Source organism: Hippopotamus amphibius, chromosome 3 (genome assembly GCF_030028045.1).
Source record: "Hippopotamus amphibius kiboko isolate mHipAmp2 chromosome 3, mHipAmp2.hap2, whole genome shotgun sequence".
Classification (NCBI taxonomy): Eukaryota; Metazoa; Chordata; class Mammalia; order Artiodactyla; family Hippopotamidae; genus Hippopotamus; species Hippopotamus amphibius.
In genome coordinates, this window is record NC_080188.1 from 11362761 (window position 1) to 11381021 (window position 18261).

Consider the following 18261-nt stretch of genomic DNA (forward strand, 5'->3'; position numbering starts at 1 on the left):
GTAAATGAAAAACAAAATAAAATCACTATTGTGGGCCTACCTGAATACTTCCAGTTTAGCGCTGCCGTATGGGAACCGATTTTTGCTCAATTCTTAAAATGTGTAATATGCGTCAGTTTATCTTGAACAGTTCTGGTATCAGAGGAGGGAACCTAGAGAGACCCCTGACAGCCCCCCAGGAACAATGACCCAGCAGGTGTAGGTACCTTGGAGCCTGAGCCTATGGGTGGCGGGTAAATCCCTCTCGGATCCTGGATTCTTGGCGTCTTTTCCCTCCGAGCTTTCAGAATTTTCCGAAGCATTTCTTTTTCCGGCTGAGCCCGGAAACCAGCCGGAGTCCAACCCGGTCCAGGATCTGACCCGGTCCGGCTGAGAAACCAGACTGTGTCCAGTGTGAGGCCCAGGTGAACAAAATTTTGTTTTAAGGCTGAACAAGTAGGCATCAAAAGCCAAACTCTGCACTCTGAGTAAAACCAGCAAAAAGATGAGTTTATTGCAAAGATTTTGACCTGCAAGCCGGCGGACTTGAGGCTATGAAAGCACCGTGTTCCCGGTTGCTCATAGACCCGCGGCTTTTTAGGGGGTAACTGCGGAAGTTATTTGGTTTTTTCAGCGAGTGGGAGGCCTGGTGGTCTTCTTCCGTATTTGGGAAAGGATAGCTGAGTCATGGGCCAAAGAAGTCCAGAGATGGCATAAACAGACTTGGCATTTGGGGATTGGCTGGCCGCCTCTGCTGATTTCTAAGAAGAACTGCAAATTCCTGCAACTTAGGTAAAGTTTTGTTTTTTTAAATGCTCCTGCTTTGGCTAACTCCATTTTGTCCCCAACATAAGTGACTCCATTTTAGTTTTGGTTCTACTGAGGTTAACCTTACCAAAGATAAAATTAAATTACAGTGGCCACAGTGGAGAACTTTTAACTGTCTGAGATAAGCTTATCCATTTACGAGAGATGCCCTAGAGAAAAAGAGGTCTCAGCCAGGCATTCACTTTGGAGGGTAAAAGGAAAATTATTTTTTCTCCTCAACAGTTTCCTGTGACCAGAATGAGACCTGCTGGGGCATCCCACTGACTCTGGAGCCTGCAGGTGGCATCTTGGCAGAACTGGCAGAAGCCGGCAAAGGTTAAGAATACTTAGCAAAGTCAGCGCTCCCAGATCTCTATCTGTAGTGTCTGGTCTAGAGAGGAAGGTAAAATTTCACATTGTCTCTTTCTTTCCCAGTTCAAATTGGCAGGAAGAAAACATCGGTTATCAGTCCTTTCCTACCTTCTTGTTTGTCTAAGAACTCGGGGTGGCAACTGTCAGTTTGGGGGCCCTCAAAGTATGGCTGGACAAAAATGTGGGTTGCCCTCCCTTTATAGCTAGGGTCCTACTGACTGCTTGCCCACTCTCAGGGGAAGTGTGTTTCTTTCTTTTGGTTATCTCTGAGAGTGGCTCTGAACCCTGAGAGTAGTATCTTTTGTACCCTATTGGGGACCCCTCTTGTGTGCATGGGGTTGTTCAATACTGCCAAGAGTACTTACTGTTTCTCCTGGCTGAAACTTGACAAGGTATTTAAAAGGATTTTTTTTTTTTTTTAAAGTATCTCTGGTCAGAAGTTGGCCAAATTGGAAGCTGATATTCAGAACCTGACTGGAACAATTTTTATTTTTTGGCCTTCTCCCATAAGCTAAAATGAAACTATGCACCCAAAGGGAAAGAAAAATATTCTGAAACCACTATAGAAGGATTTACTAAAACATTCCAAAGACATCTAGCTCTAAATCTAAAACATAGGGATCTTTTGATTTCCATCTCAATGAAAGATCTCCCTGAAAGAGGAGTTTGTACCATAACAAATACCTCCCGTACCTAGATCATCAACACCTCTGGTATTTTAGCAAATACAAAAAATTAACAAATAAGCCATTTGGATAAAATAGGTTGATGCCCCTTCAGATACATTTCTTGACTTATTTGATATCAACTAGTTTGGTTCACTAAAAAGAAAAAAAGAAGTAAAATTGCAATTATGAGGTCATCACTCACATTCAGATTAGTACCTTTTTAGACATAAGCCTATATCCAGTGTCAGTGAGGTGAGTTCGTAACACTTATCAGAGGCTTAAAAAAGAATATTTCTATTTTGATCCAGGGGAGTCAGACCAGCAGCATCAGAACAATTTGGGAGCTTGTTAGAAAAGGGAGTCTTAGGCTCTACCCCAGATGTACTGTATTAGGTTCTATCAATATGTTGTAACATGATCTGGGGGTAATTTGTATGCATGTTGAAATTTGAGAAGCACTTCTCTGAAACATTAAGAGGAATTGAAAATATATATTACTCTTGTAAGGACTCTTGCCAGTAACAGAATCATTTCAGAAAAACTTCAAAGTTTAAGATTAATTTATGTGGTTGGAGTACTAATTAGTACAATTGTTTTGAAACCATGCAACTCAGATTGGGACTTGAACCCATGTGCCAGGACTCAGACCTGGCTAGAACCCAGATTGGGACTTGAAACTATGGTATTTTAATTGAGATCACACACCTGGTCTCAGGCCTTAATGAAGCTCAGGTTCTTGATGTCTCATCACAGAAAGAATTCAGTGAGAGACAAAGTGATAGGTAAGAAATGGGTTTATTTAGAGAGAAACCTACTCCACAGACAGAGTGTGAGCCATCTCAGAAGGTAAGAGGCCCCAAAATATGGGGTGGTTAGTTTTTATGGACTGGGTAATTTATAGGCTAATGAGTGGGAGGATTATTCCAACTATTTTGGGGAAGGGGTGGAGATTTCCAGGAATAGGGCCACTGCCCACTTTTTGATCTTTGATAGCCTCAGAACTGTCATGATGCTGGTGGGTGTGTCACTTAGCTTATGCTAATGTATTACAATGAGTGTATAATGAGGCTCAAGGTCTACTGGAAGTCTATCTTCTGCCATTTTAAACCTAGTTGGTTCTAATCAGTTTTTGTCACGTCCTATGGCTATGCCATTCTTTTAAAGGTTGTGCCCTGCCCCCTTCGCTCCTGTTTCAGTTTTGACAATTTGGAAATAGTACCAGAAATCTTAGAACGGTTATACTTTCAGACCTAATAATGCACTTCTGGAAATGTATCCTAGTGAAAGAATCCAATGAATGGTAAAAGTTTTATGTACAAAGATATTCATTGTAGCATTATTTAAAACAGCAAAAAATTAGAAACAGAAATGTTCAACAATAGAAAAATAAGTAAATTCTGGTAATCTACTAGGAGGAGTTTTATTCAACAACTAAACTTGTGTTTTAAAAAATATACTTTAATTTCCTCTTTATCCATTTTGATAATGTTACTATTAATTATCTTTTGTATGTAATTTGCTTCAATTACTTTTTTTATGTATCTCTGATAATTGTTTTCTCATCCTTTATTTTCAACATTTCTGTGTCATTTTGTTTTAGATGTGTTTTTGTAAACAGTTAAATTTTCATTTTTATTTATCCAATCTGAAATGTCTTTCAATAGGTGAAATTAACCGATGGGTCTGAAAACAGTTTCTTAAAAAAAAAACAAACACAAACAAACAAAAAAGTCTTAGTTCTTTGCCCATACAAAACAGGCCATGGACTTGCCAACACCTGGGCTAAAGTTTAACCCTTCCAAATTAAATAACTCTAGTTAACATTTATACAGAAGTTTCCACATGCTAGACACTATCCTAAGAACCTTACATATAATAATTTAATAACCTATAGTAAGAACTATTATTATCCCCATTATACAGATGAAGAAACTAAGGGACAGAGACTTGCCCAAGGCCACACAAATAGTGATGGAACTGGAATTTGATCCCATGCCATCTGGCTCCAGAATCTACAGCTTTGACCACTACAGTATATTTCAACTTATTGATTAAAGACTGAAGCATGTGTTTCACCATCTCCCTACCATCTTATTTCACATTTTCTTTTACAAGTGATTAGTTTTGTATTGCTACTGTAACAAACTGGCACAGACTTACTGGCTTAAAACAACACAAATTTATTATCTCACAGTTTTTTTAGTTCAGAAATCCAATGGATTTATCTGTACCATCTTCTTCAGGTTTTATAAGGCTGGCATCAAGATACTGACAGAGCTGCATGCCTTTCTGAAGGCTCTAGGGATAAATCCACTTCCAAAGTTACTCAGGTCATTGGCAGAATTCAGTTCCCTGTAGGTATAGGATGAAGGCTTTTCTTTACCTTGTGGACCAGGAGTTGTGTTCAGCTTCTGGAGGCTGCCCACATTCCCTGGTCATGCCCACCGCCCTCCATCTTCAAAGCAAACATCGAAGAGTTGAGTCTTTTTCATGCTTCAGTTCTGTCTTCCGCTTCCCTTTCTGAAACCTCCATCTCTCTCTCTTCTGCCCTCCTCTTTAGCTTTTAGGGGCTCAGGTGATTACATTGGATCCATTTTGATAATCTAGAGTAATCTTTGTGTTTTAAGGTCAGTTGATTAGTGACCTTAGTTTCATCTGAAAACTCCCTTCACAGCAATACCTGCATTAGTGTTTGATTAAATAACCAGAGAACAGAAAACTTGAGGGCATATCTTAGATTTCTGTTTATTGGCTTTCTTTTCCATTTTTCTTTATTTTCCCTCTCTGAATTTTCAATCTGGAAATACAGTCTTTTAAAATATTTATTCTGCCTTTGGTATAAGTTAATTTTCCTAGCAAGAGAGCTACAGAAAACTCATTTCATCTCATTTGTGCTGCTTATCTTAATAAGTCCTTTCCCATCAGATCTTTAACTGCATTTTGTAAACATATATTTTCATTTCCCATACGTTTTTAAGATTTGGGAGAAATATTTTTTGTTTTAGTTTTCTTACCTAATCAGACCATTATATTAAGTTTCCTTTTAATTGAACACACTATATAATAACATTTTAAATATGCAACACTGTTTACCTATGTTCATACTGCTCTCACATAACAATTTTTGCCTATTACTTTGCAGTTCTCCATGTTTATATTTTACATAACTGCAATTACAGGTATATAATACTTTCCTTTTTTTAACTTTCGAAACTGTAAATATAACTCTTTCATTCTTTTGTGAAATTTTCATTGCCTAGGGAAGGTACATGAAAAAGTAACATACAACCTTCAAAGCATGGTATAAAGAGTTCCGGAGACCTGGATCCTGTCAACTTATCCTCCCCAAACATCACTTCTACTCATTTGACCCTCATATATTACATTTCAGCATAATGCAAAATTTGCAATTCTCACCTTTGTACACGTCGTCTATCTGACTTCATTTTCTTCTGCTTACTAACTCCTGTTTGCCTTTCAAGAGTAAGTTGATGTGTCACCTCCCTTCAGGAAATTTTCCTAGTTGAGGTTAAATGACTCTTTTATGTGTGCCCATAAAATTTTTTGCATACTTTTTTGTCAGGGCATTTTTTCATATTCAATTATAATCATCTGATTATTTCTACAACTCACACAGACTTTGTCTTTAACAAAGAACTCTCAGATATCAGTGGATTAAGTCAACACAGGTTTATTTCATCTTCACACTACATGTGCATCATGGAGCAACTGGAGGCTCTGTTTTGTGCACTTTTAACTGACAGAGCTGCCATCATCTCTAAGATTACTAGCTGCTGAGACAGAGGAAAAGAGAAAGCATGATGAAGTATACAATGACTCCTAAAACATCTCCCTGTAGTGACACATGTTATATCTGCTTACCTTTCATTCCCAAGGAAAGCATGACCATCCAAGTTGACTCCTATATGCGCTAGAAAGAGAGTTATAACTACTTTCTGAATAGCACTAATAACAGTCAACAGCTACAATCACTCTCTAAGTATGTGGACTAGTTTCCCAACATGGCCATAGCAAAATACCACGGATTGGGTGGCTTAAACAGAAACTTATTGTCTCACAATTCTGTAGTCTGAAATCCCTTCTAAGGAATGTTAGAGAAGGATGCCTTCCAGGTCTCTTTCCTTGGCTTGAGAATGGCCTTCTTTTCCCTGGGTCTCTTCACATCATCTTCTCTTCATGTCAAGTTTTTTCCCTTTTATAAGGATACCAGTCATATTGGATTAGGACCTACACTAATTCATTTTAACCTCATTTTAACTTGATTACCTCTGCAAAGATCTTATCTGCAAATAACGTCACATCCTGATGTACTGGGGGTTAGACTTCAACGTATGAATTTGGGAGAGACACAATGCAATCCATAACAGCGTGTAATAATGTCACTGACATGCAATAATATCTTTCTTGAATTAGTGACTAAATCATGCCTGTTCTCATGTCGCTATATTACCTTTGTAACTATGATGTTAATGGATATGATTTAATGGCTATTTACTTTTGTAAGCAGAGTGAGACAATATTTACCATTGTTTTCTTCGTAGGAAACCCGCAATGAATACTTTCTTCTTAGGATTTTCTTTTTTTCCCAGTTGATATTTTCTTAGGCTAAGATTCCTACAATGGAATAACTGGTTATACATTAATTTATAAATTGAGATTTTAATATACATTGCCAAAATACTTTCTAGGAAAAAAAGAAAAAGGTCTGCTAATTAAGAATGTCACTGGCAGTGATTAACACAGTAATCGTGGCCAGATTTTATTGCCATCATTAATTATGTTTCCATATTTACAAAATAATATCCTAAATTTGCTTTTAAGTAGATTTTATTACTACTTAGATGACATTTCCATATATATATATATATATATTCACTCTTCAGTTACTCTCTGGCTCCTTCACCATATTAAATGTTTCTGCTCAGCACTGTATGCTCAGCACCTAATAAGACAGAACAGTGTAGGCACTCACACAGTGGTTAGGAGAACAGCCAGAGTACATAGGAATGAATGCTGACTCCACCACTTAATGTCAGTGAAATCTTGGGTAAGTTTTGGTGATTCCTACCTATACTTAGTTTCCTCATTTATAGAGTGGGAATCATAATATTCCCTACATCATTTGTTTCCTTTGAAGGTTAAGATAGTGCAAATCGAGTATTGAAAGCAAAGCTTATAAGGTGGTAAGCACTCAGTAAATGTAGATTTTTATTAAAATTCTTGTTATTCTGTGCAATTTGGATATTAATGGGCTTTTCTATATTTGGATTAAATCTTTTCAGAGTCTAAAATTAAATTCTTTCCTCTTCCGATTGTTTCTTGCCAACTTTGAGTGATTTTAAGAACCAAAATTATCGCAGTATAATATATATATACAGTAAACTGCATCAATATTAATTGTATGTTTTGATGGGTTTTGAAATTATATATACGCATGTGATCACCATCAATATATTGAAAGATATCATTATTCCTAAAACATTCTCTTGTGCTCCTTAGCAAACAATCAACACTCCTCTGCCTGGACCCAGGCAACGACCAGTGTGCTGTGTGGCTCCCTCCTTTCCAAAACTCTGCCTTGCAACTTGCAGTGGCCTCAGCCTCTCTGTGTTCTGGCCACCAGCTCCTCAATTCCATGAACTCACTGAACTTTGAGATTCCTCCCCCTCATACTGCATCTTAAAATGTGCAATTATGCAGAAATCGACATATAACAGGAAACCTCATTTGTTACCTTCTTTCAAGAACAGCCCTAAAAATACTAGTTACATGTATTTTGTCCTAATTTTCTAGTTTTGATCAACAATTAAATTAAGTCCTTTAAACTACAATGGCCACGAGTGGAGGCATATGATACTTATTAAAAAAGAATTTATGTTATAGTTGATGATGTGCTTACAAAGTTAAAAAAATGAGACATCCACATGTATAAGAAAACTCAAAGGCACATCTCTTAACAGCCAAACTATATCAGCACCCTTGGTCTGGACAGTGTCCTTAAAAATATAAAAATACTCATTTCCCATGAAAATTTAATGAATTAAAATACTCTGTTCCCAGTCATGTCACTTAAGGAACATATGCCATCAGTGAAAATTTTGTTGAGAACTGATAAAATTATTTAAGTAAATAAATATGACTTTAATGTTTGAAATTTCAATGTCTATATTCCTAGCCATTATACCAAATGGAATTTTCTCTGGAATCCTATTTTGATGTATACTTCTTGAATAATGTTTCATTGTTAACTTGTTTAATTTTTAAAATTTATTTATGCCCCCATCCTATTTCAGGAACTACTTGTAGCAGTAAAATCTTATTGTGATAACAATGTGTTTAGCCATGCGGTGAGGATTCATCAGACAAGAAAAAAGTAAATAGAAACATATAAAACATATGAATAATGGCCTCCAAAGAAACCACCTCCCATTCAACAACTTGTGATATCTGAATAAAAACATTCAATTCAATTCCCTCAAAATCTATTCAACGCACATATACATTTAGTATATATGTCAACACTATCCAGTGCCTAGAACAGTACTGGTATATTTTAAGTACCCACTAAATATTTCTTATTAAATTATCACTACAAGAAAGAAAAGATAAAAAGTAAAAATAGAAATATCCAAACTTACAGAATATATATACAGCAGTGTATTCACATCATTATATAAGTTGAATAAAAATGTTTGGACCACAATTTTGGTAATTGATGAACAACAGCAATGATTCAAAAGCAAAAAATGGCTAAAGGGCTGTCTTTTTAAATTGCAGTATTCATTTTGAAATAAACTGTTTATAAATGCAGTTAATGCTATACTTATTCCTTTGGTCCTTGAACAGATTTAATGGGCCCAATAACATATTTCCTTGGTTTTAATTGTGCACAGTATGTATTTTTGATGTTGCCAATTTTCCTAAAGAATAGCAAATGTTGCCTTTTGCTCAATAGCTTTGATTTTGTGCATTACATGCTAAACATTTTCTCTTTCCTGTAACAACTGTTAAGCATGTTGACACCCACAATGTCCCAGCATGGCCAGGCATCCCTTAGGATGTCATTACTAAGAATAACATAATTTTTAAGTGTTCACACTTTTTAAAATAATATATAACTTATCGTAAACATTAAAAACTAAAACATTAATCCTAGTGGAAATTTGTAAAAATGATGACAAAAATCTCTCTAGTACTGACTTAAAACTGTCTATGCCTCTCAAATCCTGTATTCTTTCTTCTGTTTCATTGTTTATTCAAATATGTGTGTACGTGTGTATGTGAGTGTTGGCGTGTCTGTGTTGAGGTGTATCTGTGTGTGTATCTGTAGACATACTGTTTTGTTATGACTCCAGGTAATCAAGGCATCATTCTTACAAGATGCATTATTCTGCAGAAGGCATGATGATATTGATGTCTATTGAAATAAATGAGCTGATGTACCTACTCAATATATTGGTTTATACTCCCCCACAAAAAGAAAAAGCAAAAAACATTATTTTTATCTCTATTTCTTTCTGTCTTGCCGACTCATTCACAGACAAACTAGTAAATGTGCACATAAAACTAAACCATTACACTTTTAAATACTTTTTTATGGTGTCTTCTGAATGATCATTTGTTCCCTTTGCTTTCTGAAAAATGGGAGCACTATATGAGCTACATAAAACCCACATGAAGTAGGCATATTTCAAACTAACTATAGTGACCCTTTTTTCTCAAGTAGCATTAAGCGTTGTTGAAAAACTCTAGACAAAGTTTTAATTTCTCTCTTTAAATGAAGCACTCCAACAGCTTTTCTAGAACCCTATCTGTAAATGTCAGGGTCAGCTGGGTGAAAATATTTACAAATGGCTTTGTTTCACTGGAAGAAGTGTCAGGAGGAGGGAAAGGAAAGACCTTTATCCAAGTTCTCAAAATGCATGCCAGGTTCAGGCAGAATCATAATTAAGAGGAATGCAAGCTGGCGTGTGGTTCAAACATAAAGACAAAATTAACAGCAAGGGAGGGCTGCATGTGGCTGGATTAGGAATAGACAATTTGTAGTTAAAATGTGATAGATATACACATACATACATACACACACAGGTATACATAGACTCAGAATTAAACCGATAGATAGAGACTTAAATTGGACTGAGAGTTCAGGGCTCTGGGAAGAGAGTGTGCATTTAACTTTTTTCCAGCTTCTGTTGCTAAGGCTGACTGAGGTGTGGAAAGAAGCCTCACTAAGTGAATATTAATGGTTCACACATGGCTAATAATAATTCATTGCATGTATACATGCAAATGCTATGCTACATATTTTGTCTTTAATCCTTGCAGTAGTATTGTAAGGGATGTACAACTTTTATTCCCATTGTGCAGATGGTGAAACAGAGGCTTGGAGAAGATAAATAACTTGTTCAAGGCCATATAGCTACTAAGTCAGTGAGAGGCAGGATTTGAACTCAGGTGTCTCTGACTTTAGCCTCTGATATCTCAACCACTAGACCTGTACTGTCAAATATGGTACTCACTAGCCACTTGTGACTATTTAAATTTAGATTAATTAAAAGTCAGTAAAAATTAAAATTCAGTTCCTCAGTCACATTTCAAATGCTCAATAGCGACATGGATTTAGTGATGACCACATTGGCCAGGACAGATATAGATTTGTGTCACTGCAAAAGGTCCCCCAGGGACAGTGTTGCAATAGACTGCACTGTTTTATCAGAAATGATTATTCTCTTAACTAATGCAGTAGGGCTTATTTCAAAACCAAATAATTACCAGTCTTCTTCTAAGAGATCACAGTTCAGGTTAACAGATTCTCTTTCCCTATCCAGGACTTCTCTGCTTCAGCACTATTGACATTTTGGGATGAATGATTCTTTGTTATGAGGGGCTATCTTGTGCATTTTAAGACTTTTAGTAGCAGCATCCCTGGCCTCTACTCATCGGATGCTGATAGCATCCCCTCCCAGTCATGACAGGCAAACGTATCTCCAGACATTGCCAAATGTCCTCAGGGAAACAAAATTATTCCTAGTTGAGAACCACTTCATGATGTCACTGATAATAATATGTGAAGAAGGAAGCAAGTTTAGTAAAGTCGTAGAAGAAGGCATTTATTTAAAAAAAAATAACTTTTTATAAAAATCTTTGCACTTCCTGCACCTGTTGCAGCTAGTAGCCAGAGCCAGTGAGGCCACCAGAAACCTTCCTTTCTTGCCAGCCATTGTAACTTTCAGGGCTCTGCTTCTCTCAGCTAGCCTGGTGGGCTGTTTTCTGGAGACTCTGTGGATCACTGAAGTAATACACTGACCAACTGACTTCAAGAAAATGAGTCAATGAATGAAAGAACAAAGAAATATACAAATATGTACCACATGTCCCTGACATGTGCCTGACCTTTTCACAATGCTATATTCTTATGGCATCAGTCTTAGTTTGGTTCTTCCCCAGAAGCAGAACCTGAAACAGAGGATTTCAGAGCAAGTAGTTTATTTGGAAGGCGGTCCCAGGAAAAACCAGCAGTGGAGTGGGTTGGTGAGATAGACAAGGGAAGGAACGTAAGGAATTAAGTGTGTGTTATCAATTCAGTTACACCAGTAGGCAACTGGAACTTAATCCTACTGAGGAATTCTGAGACTCACTGAGGATGGTGTTTCTCAAGAGTTGTCCCACACAAGGGCAATAGAACTAGGGTATTTACAGACTAACATGAGCCAGTCGTGGAATAAAGACTCCTGGGAGGTGGCAGGTGGCCAAGTCAGGTTCTTGCTTTGTTGTAAGTGCTTTATATGGATTACCCCATTTAATTGTCACAATTTTTTGGATGTGTGTTATTAAGATAGTAATTTTACAGATGAGGAAGTTAAGGCAAAGGATGACGTGTAGAGATTACACCTCTAAAAAAAGTGAGCAAATCTAGGGAATCTGACCCCGGCAGCCATGTTCTTAATAATGATGCTATTTTGTCTCCAGATAGAAGGAGGGATGGGTACATATAGCGAATTGTGCGGTTTCTAATAAGAAAATGACATCAGGCAAATTTGCAGTACAAAAAAATATGATGGGCAAAAGAGGCAATACCGACAGGGAACTTTCATGATCAGCATAGAAAAGAAGGACATAGTTTCTATCTTTGCAGAGAGTGACATATAGATGCTATAATGGCTCTCAAAATCAAGAAAATGGGAATGATAAAACAAGACAGAAGCTTACATTTAGACCAAAGCAATAGAGGTTTTTAAGCAAAATTGCTTCATAAATATTTTAAAGTATGTGTCAAGAGGCAATCTTAAAAGCTTTCTCTCCAGGAAGGTCTAGAACCCTCAAGATAATAAGGAAGATAGTGTCCTGTACTCACAGATTTAAGGTACAGAGACTCAGGATGTCAGAGTGGACAGAAGACCATCAACTGAGAATTAAAGAGCCAGGAAACCAAGGGGGCAGTAGAGAGCCTGGCAAGGAGAAACTATCACATTGGGACTGGAAGACCTCATCTGAAAAAATAGGGATTTCTGGGATTCAACCCCATTTTATTCCTAGGGGCTACTTACTCCTTAATTACTCTTTTAAGCACAGCCTTTTCTACCTGGAAAGCATGGCAACCTCAAGTTATATATTCATATGTCCTGTCCTCTAATGTAGAGTAGGTACACATGAAACTCCAGGAACAGCTCCAGAACCTATGGTTGTCCAAAGTATGTGTGCAAATTAATGCTTAATAATGGCCCTCTACTGAATATTTAAATAAAATTTAAATAATATTTAAATGCCTTTCAAAAATGTAAACTGTTGGCTAAGAAACAAGGCAGGTCTTTAAGGATTTCTCAGAAATAATCAGGCTTCAAGTGTCCATTTGAGCCACAATATTGTGACAAAATGTCAAAAGGAGTCAAATTACACATAAACATCCCCTGCCCCCTCACCCCAGCACCACAGGTGTCCACTTAACTGCCTTTGCTTTTCCTGCTGGCATGTTGCCAGGGTTTTTGATCCTGGTTTTGTGACACTCCAGTCTCCAAATACCTTAAGGACTATCAGATTCCCATAATGAGATTAATTTTAGTTCACTTCAATTTAAAAAGCAAATATATGTCAGACTGAACTTTTAGGAAGAGAAAATGACACAATGAAATTAAAGGTCTTTGCCTCCTGGCAGGCTGACAGGGCTGACCTTGTGCAGAGGTAGATAGTATTTTCTCTGGGGCGTTCTTCCCACCTCATGCTAGTCAGAATGTACTTCTCAGGAGTCTACTGCTATCTTTTGGCTTGCTCCCACCTGTAATGAAAAGGACATGCACATCAACTGCATGCTAGACCCTGCCCTGGGAAATTGGTGCATCTCTGATCTGCACAGAAAACCTGCAAGTCAGCTGTTGAACTCCCATTTTACAGATCAGGAAAATCTTTCCGAAAAGTTAACTGTCTTGCTTAAATATCTTGAGTGATAAATGAATTGGTTTGGAATCAAAGATTTCTCTGGCTCCAAATCCCTTCTTACACGCTAATGAGGGGAGAAAAATTCCTTCTGTTGTTTTTCTTCTTTCTTTAACCTTTGCCCAATAAGATGTTTAATTATACATTAGAATCTACCTCTAAAGCATTGCAAGGCAGGCTAGCCCTTCAGGAAACACCAAACAGAGGTGATAAGAAATTAAAAGTTTGAAATCAAGAAGTCAAGAACAACAGCGCGGGCTTGGCTGGGGGGTGGGGATGAATTGGGAGATTGGGATTGTCATATATACATTACTAATAAGAAAAAAATATCAAATTGTACACTTTAAATATATGCAGTTTACTGTATGTCAATTATATCTCAATAAAAGTTCTTAAAAAAAAAACACAACAACACAGGCTGATTGGGTGGGGGGTGGGGTTCCTTTATGGAAACCCCCATAAAAATACACAAGACAGATGCAGACCATGGAACTGAGTAATCAGTAACCTAAAGAACTATTAACTGAATGTTCCTACTAAAAAATCTCATAACAGAGTAGAAGCAGCAAAGTGGAAGAGCTCTAACTAGCAGAGTGAGAGGCAGGCATGTTCAGAAAAAGTAACATTAGGCAGATTTACAAAGAAGAGTCAGAGGAAAAGAAAGCAAGCATAATAACACCAGTTCACATTCATTGAGCACTTACAATGCACCAGGCTCAGTGAACCACGTTTCACATTCATCATCTCACATAACCATCAAAATTTTATTAAAATACCCAAAGTTCTCCTGCTAGGATTTGAGCCTAGAGACATCTGATTCCAGGATATTTCATACCCCCATGATAATTAGAAATGGAAGAATGGCCACTAAATGAAATCAGATTTATAAGTGATCAGTTCTTTCATGACTGATTACTTCAAGGATTCAGATAATGAGTAATCACTTCCCTTATTCTGTGTAATCATGTTCACAATATTGGAGTTTACATTAAAATTTTTGTGTCATCAAGAAAAGTTTACACTTTGTTTAGCCATCTTCTCTTTGAAAAGCCAGAGGTTCATTTAACGTGTTTATGGAAGTTTTCCATTTTTATTATTGTTAATATTAATACTTTTATGAATAAACTTCAGTCTGGAGCATGAATGCAAGGCCATCATATTTATTCTCAGCTGTAGAGGATGGTCTTAACCATGGCTGAACATCTCTTATAATCTATGTCTTACTCTTGGCCCATTTTCTCACATAACAGATCCTTGTCTTTCCAGAGCACAAGTCAGAAAATTCATATTTTCAGCCTCTTCTGCAGCTGGGTGCAGGCACATGACCTAGCTTCTGACAATTAGAAGCACTGATGGAGGTGTGGATTTGGAAATGAACAACACGAGGAAGGTGCCACGCATGCCACTCAGACTCCACCTCCTGCAAAGCCACTGCCCCTGGTGACCAGTCCCCATGTCCTAGATACAGAGCAGCAGTGGCAGCAGATTTTTGCTTAAATAAGTCCTCCACATCCACTTCCCTCACTCCTCCTCACTAGTCCAACTCCTTCTCCTTCTGTGGTTTGGCATAAGTCACGGAAGAATAACTTCCTAGCCTGGCTCCAGTCCTCCGGGATATTCTAACCTGATATACTTGTAAACTTAAACCTAATATACTTGTGTGCAAGATCTAGCCAGGGTAGAGCCTGCTTACAGAACAACAAAAACAATAACAAAAACCCTGACAGACACCCAAATGCAAATATATCCTCATGAAAGAGATGCTGTAGAACTAGCTTTTGAGGCACTACTATATTGAAGGATACGGGTTTCTTGAAAATATAAAATATTTTCTGAATATGTTGAGGGAAAGTTTTCTCTCAAGATTTCAAATTCAGAAAGTTAAGCGTTTTGATAGGCTTCAGGGATTGTCCTAGTCTCCCTTGATCAGATTCTAGTAAGGGCCCCACAAAGTTGCAACGTTAGCCAGCTCATCCCTTCTCTTTCAGTTGTTTCTATATTCATTGTAAAAAGGAGATGAGAAGAGCATGTAGGTTAGATACAAGTTATGTTTATAGAGAGCTGCTTGCTGTTTCATAGATCAGTAGGTCGTTACAACCCCAGGGAGATGATGGGGCCACCTTTCACCTTGATTGATAGGGAGAATTCTCTATATCAGAGACCACATTGCACTGTGCTTAACAAATGGCTCAGGACCTCTATCAATAATTAATTATGTCCCCTCGAGCATGCTATTACTTAGTCTCTTGCAAGCCTTGGTTTCTTTCCTTGTATATTGGGACTAAAATATCACTTATCTCAAAAAAGATATACTTATGAGTAACAATTCATATAAAGTGCCACATATATAGTAAGCACTTTACGAATGTTAGATATGCTGTACAAATATATAAATATATCGATAGCAGTCTTTACCTTCTTAAGCTGTTTCGATCTCACATTTCTTTTAGAACTTCTGATTTCTATGACCCGCTGCCACAGTATCCACTCAAGTTCAGGCTAGATACAGTGAAAAGGCAGTCTCTAGCTTAGAATATACCCAGAATATTATAAATTGTCCACAGCTGCCTTATTCCCAAGCAGAGGTTGCACTGCTAACCCCGTACAAGAAACTGTATGTGTATGGGGTGAGGATTGGGGCGGGGGGGCTTAGATAGGGGAGGGAGGAAAAGCCAAAGCAATTTTGCATATTAAATATAAAAATTAAAGTCAAAGCTCTCAGATCCATTACATGAAAGATGCCACAGTGGACATAAATCTTTAATGTGACAATAGTAAATACCACAGTACACAGCTATTTGGCTCTACACTGAGTTAGAACACAGCCAGAACTACCTAACTTTTGGTATGATTTCCCCCACATCTGATGTGGCTGGAGTATGACACGAAATATGCCCTAGTGTTTTCTCCCAGTCTCTAGACTTCAACATGGGGCCCTGTTGACGCTGCCTTCTTACTCCAGGGCTTGCTGTATACCTTGCTTCCTAAAGCTATAGAAAAGAGAAGGTCAGGAAATTTACCAAAGGCAGGTAATTGTCCTTCCCTTTTTGCCAGTTTGTAATCTCCCCTACTATTACGGAGAAATCGCACCAAATCTTTAACAGGTTTATGCTGGAGTATTCAAATCAGGTGGACACATATCTTTTTGTCTAAGATTCATAAAGAATAAGGTGATGCAGCGTCTCTTAGTAAGATACTATGCTTAACAATTTGTATCATTAGGAAGTGGCTAGTTTAAATCCCTCAGGCAATTTACTATCAGTGCATTTTAGAGATCTAGAACCAGACTAGGCCTCTAAACGTTAGTTTGAATATATTGTAGTATTGGTGAAGTTCATCATGTATATGTTTGTTATTCTTTTTGCCCACAACTCTAATCTGTGTATAAACTACAATTCTGCTTGCTTGTGATTCATTCTGAGGTTTTTCTGGCATCACCACTTACACTAATGAAACAATAATTTGGTTTGGAAAGGTCTTCCAAAGGCTGAATTTAGGATTGAATTTACAGGCAACTTTTCTGACCCACGTCATTTTTCTTTGTTTAGAATCTGAGCTGTCCAGTATGATAGCCACCAGTCACATGTAGCTATTTACATTTAGATTAATTTAAATTAAATTAAAAATTAAGTGCCTCAGCTGTGCTAGCCACATTCATGTGCTCTACAGCTAGTGGTTAACTTAATTGGACAGTATAGAGAAATTCTATCTGGTACCCCTGTTCTAAAAGATATGTTAACAGTGGTAAAAATCAAAGTGATAGTAATAACATTAATTAAAAGTACTCATTACATGCTAGGCAGTTAAGAAGGGATTGGATACTCTCATTATTCTCATTTTAGAGCTTGAAGAAACATGACTGGTGGGATATAATTACAAACAATATAAATTGTGTTTCCCACTGCCTTTCGAATATGCTCAATGGGGTGAGTTTTCTTCTGGCTCCTATGTGAAAATGTATAACTCTGTGACTTTTCTGGTCACTGCAAGAAATTTCTACAATGACTTCACGTCACAAAACAGAGTATCAATTCAATGACTGGAATTTCTGGTCCCATGTAATTATCAAAGCTCTGAAGCGGATTTAAAACGGAGGCTTCTCCCCTCCTGCAGTCTGGGCCCAAAACTGACAGGAAGAAGTCATGTGATAAGGGAGGTTCGGTTGGTTTTTTCCCTGTTTTTCTGCCTAGCACATGTTTTCCTCCTCTGTCAACTTGAATATAACAGCTGGTTCTAAGATAACATTTCTATTATGGTCTGAATGTGCATGTACCCCCAAAATTCATGTGTTGAAACCTTATGTTCAAAATGATTGCATTAGGAGGCAGGACCTTATTAGGCCATGAGCATGGAGACCTCATGAATGGGATTAACGCCCTTATAAAAGAGACCCAAGAAAGATGCCTCATCCCTTTCACCACATAAGGTTACAGCTAGAAGGTACCAGCTATGAAAAGTGGGCTTTTATCAGATGCCGAATCTGCCAGTGGCAGGGTCTTAGACTTCTTGGTTTCCAGAACTGTATGAAATAAATGTTTATTGTTTATAAGCTACCCAGTTTATGCTATTTTTGTTATAGCAGAGTGGACTAAGACAACTTTCACTGGCATTTCTATAGATTTTCCAGTGATTTCCCCATTGTTTAGGCCATCTCTACATCCCCTTTGTCAAGAAAGTTACAATACATGTCTGTTCTGTGGCATGAGAAGGTGGGATATAGTTCCTTTCATTTTCAGTCCTAGATTTCTGTTTCCTCTACTGAGGTCTATTTGCCTCTCCAGGGAAGATTTTTTGCTAGGACAGGGGGCCAGTGATTACTCTATATTTCATCTTTTTCGTGCTCATGATTAACCTCTGATTCATAGAAAACATTCACACATGCTTTGCCCGGAACAAACTCTGGGGATTTAGATTACTAGACAAAGCAGCAAGCTCTCCTGTTTCCACTATTGGAGTAGGTAGCCAGTCAGTCATTCATCCTTTC